This window comes from Halyomorpha halys, unplaced genomic scaffold, assembly GCF_000696795.3.
Source record: "Halyomorpha halys isolate HHAL.00 unplaced genomic scaffold, Hhal_1.1 Scaffold1627.1, whole genome shotgun sequence".
NCBI lineage: Eukaryota > Metazoa > Arthropoda > Insecta > Hemiptera > Pentatomidae > Halyomorpha > Halyomorpha halys.
Window position 1 is genome coordinate 5,486 of NW_027110964.1, and position 13,367 is coordinate 18,852.

The window sequence follows — 13,367 nt, forward strand, 5'->3', positions numbered from 1 at the left end:
TCTAGTAACCTTTAAATTTAAGATATTTCAAAAAGAAATTTGAATATTCTGTTACATCTATGAGGTTCTAAGAGCTATTTTCTACTATCTAAAAAAATGTATTTATATATATTTAGTTTTTTGAGATGTTAATGTAGTTTAATAAGAATATTTTTGGCTACTAATTTATGAAGTATAACCCATAAACTTTCTGAAAAATTTCAGGATGATATCTTGAAAAGTTTTCCAGAAAAATATTTTTTTTAAATTGTGATTGTATGTTAAAGGCGCCTTTCCGAGGCTTCAATAAAATGAAATAAAAAAAATTAAAATATCCTCATTATTACCCTGGACTGTATTTCTTCGATTGGAGTTTTTTTTTGCGTTGGAGTTTATGAAAGTGTGTTTATAAAAGTGTGTTTATGAGTTTATTTAAGAAACTGCAGTGTTTACTTCTGTCTTATCTTGTATAAAATTGATATCAGTAAATGAATATGTTACTATTTGAAAAAAAATCACGCATGACGTTAAAATCAATTGATTCTAGTCATTTCATTCATTTATTTTATATAGTTCGAATATTCGTAATTAACCCCAAAATATCAAATGGTGACTTTGGATTGTCGCTCAAGCTCCTCATTTTATTTTTGTCGGTCGAAAATTATTATGTATATGATCAAACGGTATAAAAAACTTTCGATTATATTATGCTCAGATTCGTCCGTTGTGAAGCGTTTATTATTTTCATCCTGATCTCGGGCAAACAGCTCGTAGACTGTAATGGGGCCTTATAACAAGGCGTGCGTGTCCGTCGATTCGTGTCCGGCTCAATGAGCTAGCTGCCTAATTGAGCAAGAAGGATGAAATCTGGCAAAAATGTACGCTAGCTCAGAAAACATCATCGCCTACAAAAAACAGTAAATAACAGTAATTTTCGCCATCTACCGTCGTGTGTATAACAAGGAGTGTCAATGGCTACCGAGAATGGTCCTAAAAAAACAATCGTTTTTCTGTTGGAGGTTTGGTTGGGCACAAAAAAAATCTCATAATCTCATACTACCGTTTGCGTTAGTTAGAGTTTAATAAATAATTTTAGTTACAATAATGAGGTGTAGTCTAAATTACTTTTTAGGTAACATTAACCAGTAGTAAATTAATCAACACCATTTCGAGATGCCTTTCAATTTAAAAAAAAATTGTCTTCCGGATTATTATAAAAGAATGTCTTGAACTTCTATTATGGAGTCATATTTCATGGAAACCTAACTCTTCAAACTTCACACTTCTTTATTTTCTAATGCACGAGAACGCTTCTGACAAACTTTCCATTTTCAAGTATACCATCTTCAATGTATTTCATTTAAAAAACAAAAGCTTGACACTACCAGACTAAGATTCTTTAAAATCATCTGCGATAAACAAATACTTTATTTTTGTCAATAATATACACATTTTAGTAATTAAAATTTAAAAATAAATAATAAAAGTTAAGTAGTATATTATTACTTTTATTTATCTATCATGTAAATTTCCTTTCTTGGACTTCGTCATTATTTTAAAATATGTTTAATTGTCTATTGTAGAGCCCTAATTATTAATGTTTGATTTTTGTTAAGAATTATAGTTAATTGATAAATTATTAAGATTTTCGCTTAAAAAACACCACTTCAATGTACTTATCAATATATTGATATTCTATATATAGAAAATATATAGTATAATACGTTTTTACAAATGTTATTCTATTTTTTTAACGTTCTATTATTACTACATCCTGTGCAAGTTAATTTTTAGTTATAAAATTATAACTTATAAAATTAATCAAATTTTTTGAAACTCTTTTCAAGACCTTAATTTAATCCTAATTTCTTAGTTATTCAGGTCTGAGTTGACAAACATTATGCTTTTAGACTAGGCATATAACGTGTAGTTGTCACAACAATTTAATTTTCATAAAATACAATTTTCATGCCACTGGGATACAGATGAATAAATTTTTAAATTGATTGAATTTGTTAATTTTTTTTTTGCACCTATGTCAGTACAATATTTTTTGTTAAATTGATTAATGGAGTTCATTTATATATTTTGCAAAAGTTTTAAGTCATATTTTTATTTACAGCTTTGTTATAATAATATCTTAAAACATGGCACTTAATATACAGAGAATAATCGTCGACAAAAATTTACTCAAGGAAATTTAATTTTCTAATATTAATTATGATTAGTTAAATAACTAACATTTTTTATGAATTTCATCAGTTCTGGTATTTAACAGTACTAAGTAATCCATATTTCGAAAGGATTTAAATTCTTTCCAGATGAGATGACAAGTAATGACAATATACACACAAGATGAAATATAAATTTGAAACCAATGTTGAATTCCAGTAAAGAAAATAGAATAATAAATAAGACTATATATTCATTATAATAGATGATCGACCGTTTGTATGTCGGAATGAAATAAACAGCTAATTTCTTTTGGCTTTAGCTAAATATTTTAGCATTGTTAAAGGAAAGCTAAAATATTAATAAATTAATTTTTAACTATTTATTTATTGCCAACGACAGACAATGCAGATCTTTAAAAGGGCTAAGATAAAATTCCATAAAATTATGTAACAATACGTGGCACATAAATAAAATAGATATAAAGGCATAAAATGATAACAATTTTAAAACAAGTAAAATTTAAGTTTTTTTATTATTGCTTATAATAATATTATTTTTTTCATTGCTTATTACTGTGTCTGTTAATTCATTTTTTTCATCATTAACTTTCTTTATTTCTTATAATACCTTTATATCTCTTTCATTTATATATGACCTTTATATTGTTGCATTATCTTTACTAATTTTATAGCATTTCATTTTAGCCATTTAGACCTGCATTCTGGGTCGAAACGTTGGCAATAAATAATTATTTGAAAATTAATTTAATATTTTTTTTAGCTTTTCTTGACGGTAGCTAAAAAAATAGTGTTCGTATTTTCTGTTCATTTTTGTCCGAATATCTTTGAACATACTATAAGTACATATGTGAAATATATAATTCGCATAGATTAATGGCACTTTTTTTATAAATAACCTACGGCCCCCTAACTTGCTCAACGTTTAGAATCGTATAAAAGAGGAACGCAGGGTGCCCAAAGCCCAATAACTGGCTGGTCCAAGGAACCATAGCCAGCGGGAGGCAAAAGAACGAGGAGAGGAAGATGGAAGAGGGAGAGGACAAAGCGGCTACTGCTCGTTCGGAAAACGTTGGCTCACACCTTGACAAAAAGCCGAGTTCGTTAGGCCCTGATTTGTGGGCCCGGGCCATTACAGCTCCTCTAGCCTATACTTAGTCTTTGTGTATCTAGACCAATAGTTGTTCCCCTGTATCTGTCGAGATTATCAGAAAATCGTTTTGCTCGCCACAATAGGCAGGAGCGATTTAGAAGAACCAGCAACTGTATCCGAAATTATTCGATTTCTGTATCTACAGGTTCACATTTTGAAATGTTCTTAAAAATTTGGGTTGAAGAGATCCTTACTTGTTTTAAAGAAAAAAAAAAAGATATATATATAAGTTTTCATTTAAATTATTTTGGAATGAAAATAAGAAGGAATGTTCAGGGAATAATCATTGTTTCTTATTAGGAACAGAATAGTACTATGGATCCATAGTAACTATTATTTATCGTTTTACAACTACCGGTATAAAAATCGTCATGATACATAAACAAACAAAAAGTAAATGAGATAAAGAATGATATCAGGTCTATTTTTCAAACTCAAATATAACATCTTTACACGTATCTACTATCTCAACTTTCAGTCATTCCTCTTCTGTAGAATTTCTTTAGTTCGGTTGGACTAGAACATTTGTCTAGCCCAATCCCTGGAAGGTGTTACATAAGCTTCAATACATGTTGCTATTTCATATATATATTCATGACTTACCTGCTAAAACTAAGCCATTGACTGCTACTTAGGACGCCAAAAAAGAATTATCTCTGAAATGTAGTTTATGGGGTGTTTTCAACATTAAAATTTATTGCAAATAAGTAAGAAAAACTTCCATTTATAATTTCTTAGTTACTAAGGAGTCATCGTAATTTTTACGTAATAACTTTTATTATCAATTATCAATAAAATTATTTGGTACACTAATTTATTATACTATGTATATATATATATATATACATACACTGTCAGTGATTCTTTTTTTTTTTTCATGATCTCGAATCAACCTGTAGCTAAACAACTACAATTTAACAACGTTTGGAGATTTTATTGTTTTCCTATTTTCATAATCATGTACTACAGTAATAAAATTATTGTTTTGAACAAATAATTTTCTTAACTAGTTATACGCTAAAATGTGCTGAATGTAATTTAAGATTAATAAATAAAAACATACTTAAAAGTTTTTTGAAATTGATGTATTCTTCATTACTTATAACTTACTTTGATACTTTAGCTCAAGTTTTGTAATAATATTTAGAAAGGTATGTGTGAGCTGTTAGGTTTTTCCAAAACTGTTCTTTACGGCAGGTCTCAAATCTGTTTATTCCAGTTTCGCATTTTATATTTATTATTCTTGTTTTCTATTGTGTCTTATTTGTTTGTAAGATTAAAGATTATTATTGACTAAGCCTCGAGATCATAAGAAAAATATATACATTTACTCACAAATAAAGGAGTGCTATTGTATCTCTATCCTGTCTTTTCTGAGAATTTAAGAGTTCCTCTTTACAGCATTTCTCTATTAAAAGTGCTTTAAATGCATTTTGTATACCAAAATGCATAAGGTTATCTCAATCATAGTTAATAAACCTTCTCAGCATTTCTCTGTGTTCGAAATACAAATTAAGGATTCCAAAAAAACCTATTTAATTTACTAAAAACAGATGGAATTTTAACTTTTTTACACAATCTGCCTATTATATTTTTATTTTTATTATTCTCTAGTTTGGGAATAAACTTTCAGTACATTTAGATGATCAAGAAACACTTAAATTGATTGAGTTATCTTTAAGGAGCAAATCAACAAAATATGGTAAAAAAAATCAACTCTTTATTTGTTGTAAACGTCTTATTGTTCCCATATTAGCGAATGTTTACCTCTTATGTTATGATGAAAATTAATTTTCTCAACTGTTCGATTCACTCCCTGTTTTACTTTTAGTACCTCCTTCAATTTTCAAATGAAAATTTTTAGTTTTATCACATGTTTTTGTTATTAGAAGTAGATTTTCTGAATTCTTTTCTCTTTTAATTAGAATAGAAGAGGACGGAAGGTGTGACTAGCCCTCCTCTTTATCCCTCCTACACTGAAATCCCTGATCCTCTTCTTTTTTTTTTTTTTTTAAACACGTAGCAAGGCGGCTCTTGAATAAGGTGCTTTTGATAGCATAGGATAAATATAACACTCAAGTATTAAACTAAATATAATTTATCCGTTAATTATTTGATCAAAAATCAAGGACAATATGATATTTGAGAGAGTATTGAGAATATCTAATAAGTCTTTTTAATTAAGTTTTACTATTAGTATTTTTCGTTCATAAAAATTATTGAGTTAAAAACTAACAATTATATTATGTTAAATAAGTAATTAAGGATGATAATATTTATGATATCAGAAACACTTCCAGGTGTTGTTGATCTTTGAGGTGAAGTTGAAATGTTAGAAAATAACCAATACAATAGGCCGAAACGTTACAAAATGTAATATATATGAATATATAGTCTAAAGTTGACAACTTTTTGTTACTTTATATTATTTTAAAAAAATTAGTCATTTTTATTCATTTTTTAAAATAAAAAATTAATCCTACTAAAAAAACGAATAATGTTCATTTTAACAATTAATTTTTTATAATATAATCTTCAGAATGAATCAATCAATGAAACAATAAATATTTTCTAATTAACTTTTATTTAAAATTAACTTAGTTAATTTTTCTAGTTATGTTGTTGGTTGGAAATAATGTTTGACTTATTAAAATATATTATTTAAGTTTTATAAAGTCCAGAGAAATCATTGGAATAAATAGATGACATAAAAAATAATTCAGGAAGCATTTTTTTTATATCAACCTAATACATTAATACAAATTTTTTTATTTCTACCTCTCTAAATTACTTATCATGTCAATAAGATTTAATTATTGTTGTAAAATAAGTAACTGAAGCCCTTTTTACCAGCAATAATTTTTGCTCTTCAAGAGAATCCTGGCAATTAGAATAATAATAAATGTAAATAATTCAATTGTCTACTACTTCATACACTTACACTTATTAGGGAATAGACAATGGTCTTGTAAATAAAAGTAAACAAAAACATTTAAAATTCAATATTTAATTTTATCTTAAATATAAACATATTTACAAAACGTATTTACATAAAGTAAATAACATAAAATATAAAAATTGACTAGAGCATGCCATATAACAAAGCTTAAATAGGAAAACTTCAACCTTATTAATTTAATGAAAAATATACAGTCAAGAATATGTTAATGTAGTATCACAGAAATCGTCACTTCTTCTAAGCCGCCCTCTTCCCTGGCGATACCTGAGCAGACAGAAAGAAACAAAAATAAAATAAATAAATGAATAAAACAAAGCAAACTTAAGAATAAATTATAAACAAAAAAATTAAATGAGAAATAAAGATTAAATAAATAACTCAAATAAAAGAAATAATAATATATACATATCATTTAATTAACTGGTTATATATCATGTTAGTGGTTTAGTTTTTGGTCATCTGCATTGAATAAAACGGTTTACATTGAGATTTATATTGTCTAATAAAAAAAAAAATAATGAATAATAGATTGGTGGAATTATTTATAGATCAAACTATATAAATAATTTCCTCGCGTAATTGTCCACCCAACTGAAAACCTATGAGAAGAAAAATGAAATATTAAAAATAAAAGGAATTTAGTCCGGGAGCGGTCACAATATCTGAAATAGTAAATAAACTTTTTTTTTATGGACCATCTTCCTTTAATAAATTAAATACGATCTATCAACAATCTTTCCAAAATGTTTTTATGTGTTTTAAGAAATGTTAGTAAACATAATATTCTGGTCATTATTCTTTATAAGTTTCCTTACTAACAGGTCATTACAATTTGGTACGTTCGGCTTTAATATCCATATATTCAACCTACAATTACTCTGTAATTTCATTATTTATTTTTGACCAATCAATTTTTTGAGGTTAAAAACTTCCCAAAAATTGAATATATTTTATTATATATTTTCTTTTATGTTTTACAACGTTTCGGGTCTACTGTCACATATTCATTACAAATAATAATACATTTCAACAACAATTCTCATCCATGTGTATTTTTAATTCATATAATTATATTTACCCTATTCTTGTCAAACTTTTAATTTCACTAAGGAAATCATGTCATATCCTAAAGAAACATGGCTGAAAAAAATTGTTTTACACTGTTTAATTCATTGTCATTCATTATTGTTGCATTCTCCTCTCTCTGTAGCACATAGCTCTATATTAGGGGTATTCATGATGTTGTGTTAAATGTTATAACTAAAAGATTGTGAGCAGCCCTATTTGAAGTCATGTTAAACGTTAAATGCATAAGAGCCCCTAGCGGATTTTCTCAGCAACTTGTTGTATAAGCCTTTATGTTTATAACCTTCCTTCCAGACCCTCATGTTATTGTTTACTTCAGTTTTGATTTAAGTAATTAATTACAACATGCCTAGAGTGAGTGAAAAGTGGAATTTGTGTGAAAGTTTAGCTTATGAAATGAAATGAAAAAATAACTTTATTCTGGGACATATGTCCCCTAAGAATAATTACATGGTTCATATAGTGAGATTTTTATCTGGCGAGCGTTTACAAATTTTCGGATAGTAGAATGAAATTACATTGTTTTTTTTTCTCAAATGTATCATTAAAATTATCCATTCTGGTTTAATAACAGGGATATAAATACCACTAACACACGAAAGAACTGAGCTGTCACAACAACAAAAATGGCAGCGATCTCAACTGGTCTATTGTGTGACGTCATTCTCCATTTAACAGACCAAGTAACAGACTCTCAGCCATGTTAAATGTTATTTCGTTTTACCACGGTAAAAGAAGGCAATTTTTTTCGATTTAACATGAGTTTTTCCATTTAACACGCTTTAACATGTTAAACCAAAGATCATGAATAACCCTATTATATACTACCTCTTTGGACCTTATCTCATGCCCAGTGTGCTGTTTGGTTACCACCCTATTTATATGCCCCACTTTATCAATTTGTAATTTAAATTAAACTTTATGATTTTTTGACTATTCTACATTCACTTATTGCCTCTGATTTTTATGTTTAGATGTTTAGTCTATCTATAATATGACAAACATAATAATACTATATTATTATAGAGCATTGTTTGTGCTACAGAGTGTAAAACTCTATACAGTGTAAAACAATTTTTTCAGACATGTTTTTTTTTGTAGATGAAATGCTTTTCGTAGTGAAATTAAAAGTTTGAAAAATGAGGTAAATATAATTATATGAATTAAATATACTTTATACTACAAAATTAAAATGTTGTTAAAATGAATTATTATTTGTAGGTTTATTAAGGTACATGAATATGGGACAGTAGTTTCGAAACGTTGAAAAACAAAAGAAGAAAATATAAAATAAAAACATTCAATTTTTGGAAGTCTTTAACCACAAAAAATTTATTGAAATTGACTTACCAGAGTTCCTAACAAGAAAATCCAGAATTAATTATGACCACTTTTATATAAAGTAATATTAAAAGTTTTTATTAACAATAAGTATACTTATTAACAATAGTTATTTTATCAAAAATATCAGTTTTTAAATACCAATTTCCATACATAATATCGCAATTATAATAAAAATTATTAATTATGTAGTGGTACTATTTTTTTAGAATTAGCTGCTGAAGTTAGCTGAACCATCTGAAACGTTGAAGGGCTGTTTTCTTGATGTACAATCGATAAAATTGCAAGATTTGAGTAAGGAGGCTAATTAATCGCCCAAAAATAAAATTTATTAATTATTAAAAAAACCATCCACCAATCATATTGCACAAGAGTGAATACATACCGAAAACGTTTCTAAATAAATAAAATCAAAAGAAGTATGTGTTTATTAAAGTATATGTTTCATCATATTTAATAGAATTATGTAAAAATGATAACACATTTCTATTGATTGTATAATGTATGAAAGTTGTCAGAGATACACAGTACATTAAACGAATGGATCAAAAACGTTTCAAATTTAATCTTTCGTTCCATGTGATGATCGCCCAGTATTCCTATACTCCACGAGATTTAATTAATTAGAAGTATATAGATATATGTTTTATCGCCCACCAATTTTGTTTTAATTATCGGTACGTGTTTCCAAAATATATCAATATTTGTTAACTTTGGACGAATTAGTCTATGGACATTTGAAGTAGATATTTTACGTGTGAGAATTTTAAAGCTATTAAATTCAATACACGATGCATAAGGAAGGCTTGGTTGAAGCCTTCGAACTAGCCGGCGACCAGTCGCTGACACAAATTCCCTTGACGGAGACAGGACGGAACTGTTCCCGACTAGCGGGCGACAAACATGGACTGATAGGACAAACATCCAGAGACCAATCTTCTTTATCCCCACCTACGGCCAACTTTTCTCTTCTACAACTTTTGTGGTTTTCCTTCGTTCATCTACTTTCCTTTTTTTTATAGGTATCCTTTTTCCTTCCGCCTTTCTTCTTATTTCTTCAACATCCGAGGGAGGTATGGGATCAATATTTTAGCAAAGTATTTTCTCTTGTAGCTGGATTTATTGCCGTCTCGTGGAAAAATTAAATACTAAAAAAACTTATTCACGGCAGTTCCATCATTGAGCAGTCAACTTGTACAAAAGTGAAATGAAGCCATGTACAGTTCTTATACTTGAATAATCTTGTACATTAATTCAAAACTTATACAAAGTTTCATAAAGTAACAGAAATTAAATTAAATAATAAATATCAAATATATGTATTTTTTTTTTATATTTCTTTATTTCTAGTTCGGGCCATACATGGTTATTATATAACAGTTTGATCCATTTATTACAACTAACAATGGCGGGAAATATTCTCGTGCAAAAGAACTATTACAATGTTGTAATTAATTTATAACTGTCAGTATAAATAATAAAGATAAATTATTAAAAAATAAAAAAAAACAAATAATAAATCATTAAAAAAAAATAATAATTACATCATACTAATATTATTTTATTTGAATTGATTTTTCTTAGATACCGATTGCTTTGAAAAAAGTATTTACGTTTCAGTTCTTAGTCGGTATACACTAATAACTGAAACGTAAACGACTTTCATTCTTCTTATAATTAACGGGCTCAAAGCTCGATAAAAATTTAAACCAATAAAACCAAGAGGGTAAAAGGAAAGCATGGAGAAAGAAACTATTTTTATAGGCAAATTATACTTATTCATCAGGAAAAATACTATGTTAGGCCTTTTATTTTGGGTTGAATACAGTACTTCTGTAACTTATGCACATACTCCAAGAAGAAAAGTTTAAGGGGTAGGTGCAGATCTTAGTCTTAAGCTCCGCGATTTGAAAATATTGCTACAATTGATGCATAATCCATTGACTAATTCCATTTTTTCAGTATATATATAAATTTCTAAACCAATAATAAAGTTAGTGACAACATTTAATATCATGTGTTGTATGCCTTTAATAATATGCAAGATGTATATACATAAAGGAACTAAATTGGTCATTTAGGGTAGCCCATAAAGGGGAAAATATAATTCATAATAATGGTACTTTATTTCCCTTTATGTGTTATTACTACTCTGAAAAGGTGATTGAGTGTTTTTTTTGTTTTTTTTTAAATTTAGTTATTTAATCAGAATTAAATATTTATTTATATAATAAATTTGTAGCAGACAAAAAAGAATATTCCCTTGTGAATCGTTTACTATACTTTAAAATGAAACATTTAATTTATAAATATCAAACCTTTAAATAGTTTTTTCAAAATCTAATTTTTTCTCTCCTGAAATTTACAGTTGTGACCAAACTTTTTAAAGTTTACTTATTCATGCTTAGAATCTAGTTAACGAATTAGGATTCCGTTTTGAAATAACCCAAGACCTACATTCAATGATTATTATAAGTTCAACCGGACATGAGTGTCGACAGTGGGTCGTACTAGAGCTCGCCGTGTATTCCTTTGTGCTAGAGTTGTCCTCTCGACTGGGACATAGATGTTGGGACGGATGATTGCGGCTAATCCATTTGCTTCTGGGATTGTCCGACAACCAATTACTTACCTCCTGTTTCTGCTCGGCCAATCATCTAATTGAAGCGGCTAATAAACTTACGCCATTGGCTCTCCTTTGTTCGGCTATTGCACGTTTCTCGTATTGTTGCAAAGCAGATATCGGATTTGAGGGAGGCTTCATGTTTGACTTGACTCCAATTACAGGTTATTGAATCTGCTATTAAATCTTATTGAATGTGTTTTAGGCTAGACCTTTTTCACTTGTAGGCTAGTCTATGATATATGAATGCCCTATCTTCACAACTTATAAACTCTTGTCACAATTATCTTTATCATCTTAATTAATTTTAATTTTATGTTTTACTATTCATTGAAATTTTAAAAACTCAATGTTTTGGTGAATATACCAAAAATTGCGAATTGTACTTGTTCACGATTGTTATCAGTAGCCGATTTTTGCATGTAATAAATAAGAAATTTTATAAAAAATTCAGCTGTAAAGTAACTAATAAAATTAGCTACGTTTCAAAAAAACAAAAAAAATTACCAAGCGTCTTTAAAACCGACATTCAAGAAATTTATACAGTAACATACAAAATGTCGAGCGTTATGTAAATTAATTCTTTAAAAGTCAGAACAAATATTATAATAGAATACAATAACAAAACTATAAACTTAGTCGTCTTACGGAATACGGGAAAGCTGAAAATTTCTTAAAAATGTTTAATTTATAGGGAGATGATAAAATTTGCTGATCTTAAAAACTTTACCATTTCAGCCCTCATATACCAGCTAGTTAAAGATATCTTACTTAACTTAGATTACTAATGGTATACTATTAAGATTACTTAATAGTGGACCTAGTCATACGTAAAGAATGCAATAAATATAAAACGGAATTTTAACATAAATATGCCATATAAATTTTCTAGTATTAATTTAGCATTGGTTACACCTGGTTAATTTTACTCACAATTAAAAAGAAAATCTGTTACAGATACCACCCAGGAATGCACGGAGGGGTTCAGTACTTTTGGAAGGAAATACTGTTACATGAAATATAGTTATACAATGATATGTGGTTTGTTCATGATCTCGCCAGATTTTTTCCCAATAATGGGTACCTTCTTTATGAGACTGAATCGACACCAGAGGGCTCCCCAAACCCACAGTGCCGAATCAGAATAAATAATAACCTGCTACTGCAGGATTCGAACCCGGGATCTTGGAGTTGTTAGTACAGCGCCTTACGACATATGTACTATGGATAGTTAAAATTACAATTTAGTAAATGTAAATTAATTTTTTTTTATTATGTAACTTAAACTTTTTAATAATCGTTATTTTTTAAATTTATTAGGAGTGAATTTTGTTTTACTAGTATCCTTTAATTTAGGAAAAACATACACATAAAATAATAATTCATAACGACACCACTCCAAAACATTATATCACTCTTTATTATACGTATTTCTTACTATTAACTTGAATACATTATAAATTGAAATAATAGTGTAATTTGAATTATAAAAAAATGCTGAAAAACCAAATTACGAAAAAAATACTCACGACCAACAGACAGTTTATGGAAAAAAAAGTTTAAGGTAGTTTAGGTTATTGACGTTAATTTTTGAAAAATAATTTATTATTTGGATTTTTATGTTTGAATCATTATTACATTAATAATTGTGCAAGACATGATTCTGAATGTATATAATAACATTTTTAAATTGATCCCTTCTCTATCCTAGAGTAGAGCTACTGTATAAAAGAAAAATTAAAAACAAAGTCATTAGTATTATAGTTATATATTACAAATTATTTAATTAATAAGGTAAACTAATTAATCAACCTTTTGATACGCATTAGTACAATTATATTTTCTTATTGAATCGTTACTGAATTAAAAATAATTTCCAAATTTTACACTATAATGTACTATAATTTCTTCAATAGTTTGTTTGTTTGTTTGGTTTTTTTAGTGGCGCCAAACTTCATCGGTCATCAACGCCATTTATATTTTATTTAATTTTGCTAATATTCGTTAAATTTTATTTATTTTCAATTTTTTTTT

The 13,367-nt window shown here is 27.7% G+C and overlaps 1 protein-coding gene across 1 annotated transcript in view; it reads right to left on the bottom strand.

Moving 5' to 3' along the window:
- Nucleotides 1-6,368: 6,368 nt before the first annotated feature.
- Toll-6 (Toll-like receptor 6) overlaps nt 6,369-13,367 on the bottom strand; it is a 43,945-nt gene continuing 36,946 nt past the window's right edge. Inside the window, exon 2 of the mRNA XM_014435591.3 lies at nt 6,369-6,547. The gene's annotated coding sequence lies outside the window, so the exon portion shown is untranslated. The remainder of the gene's footprint in view (nt 6,548-13,367) is intronic.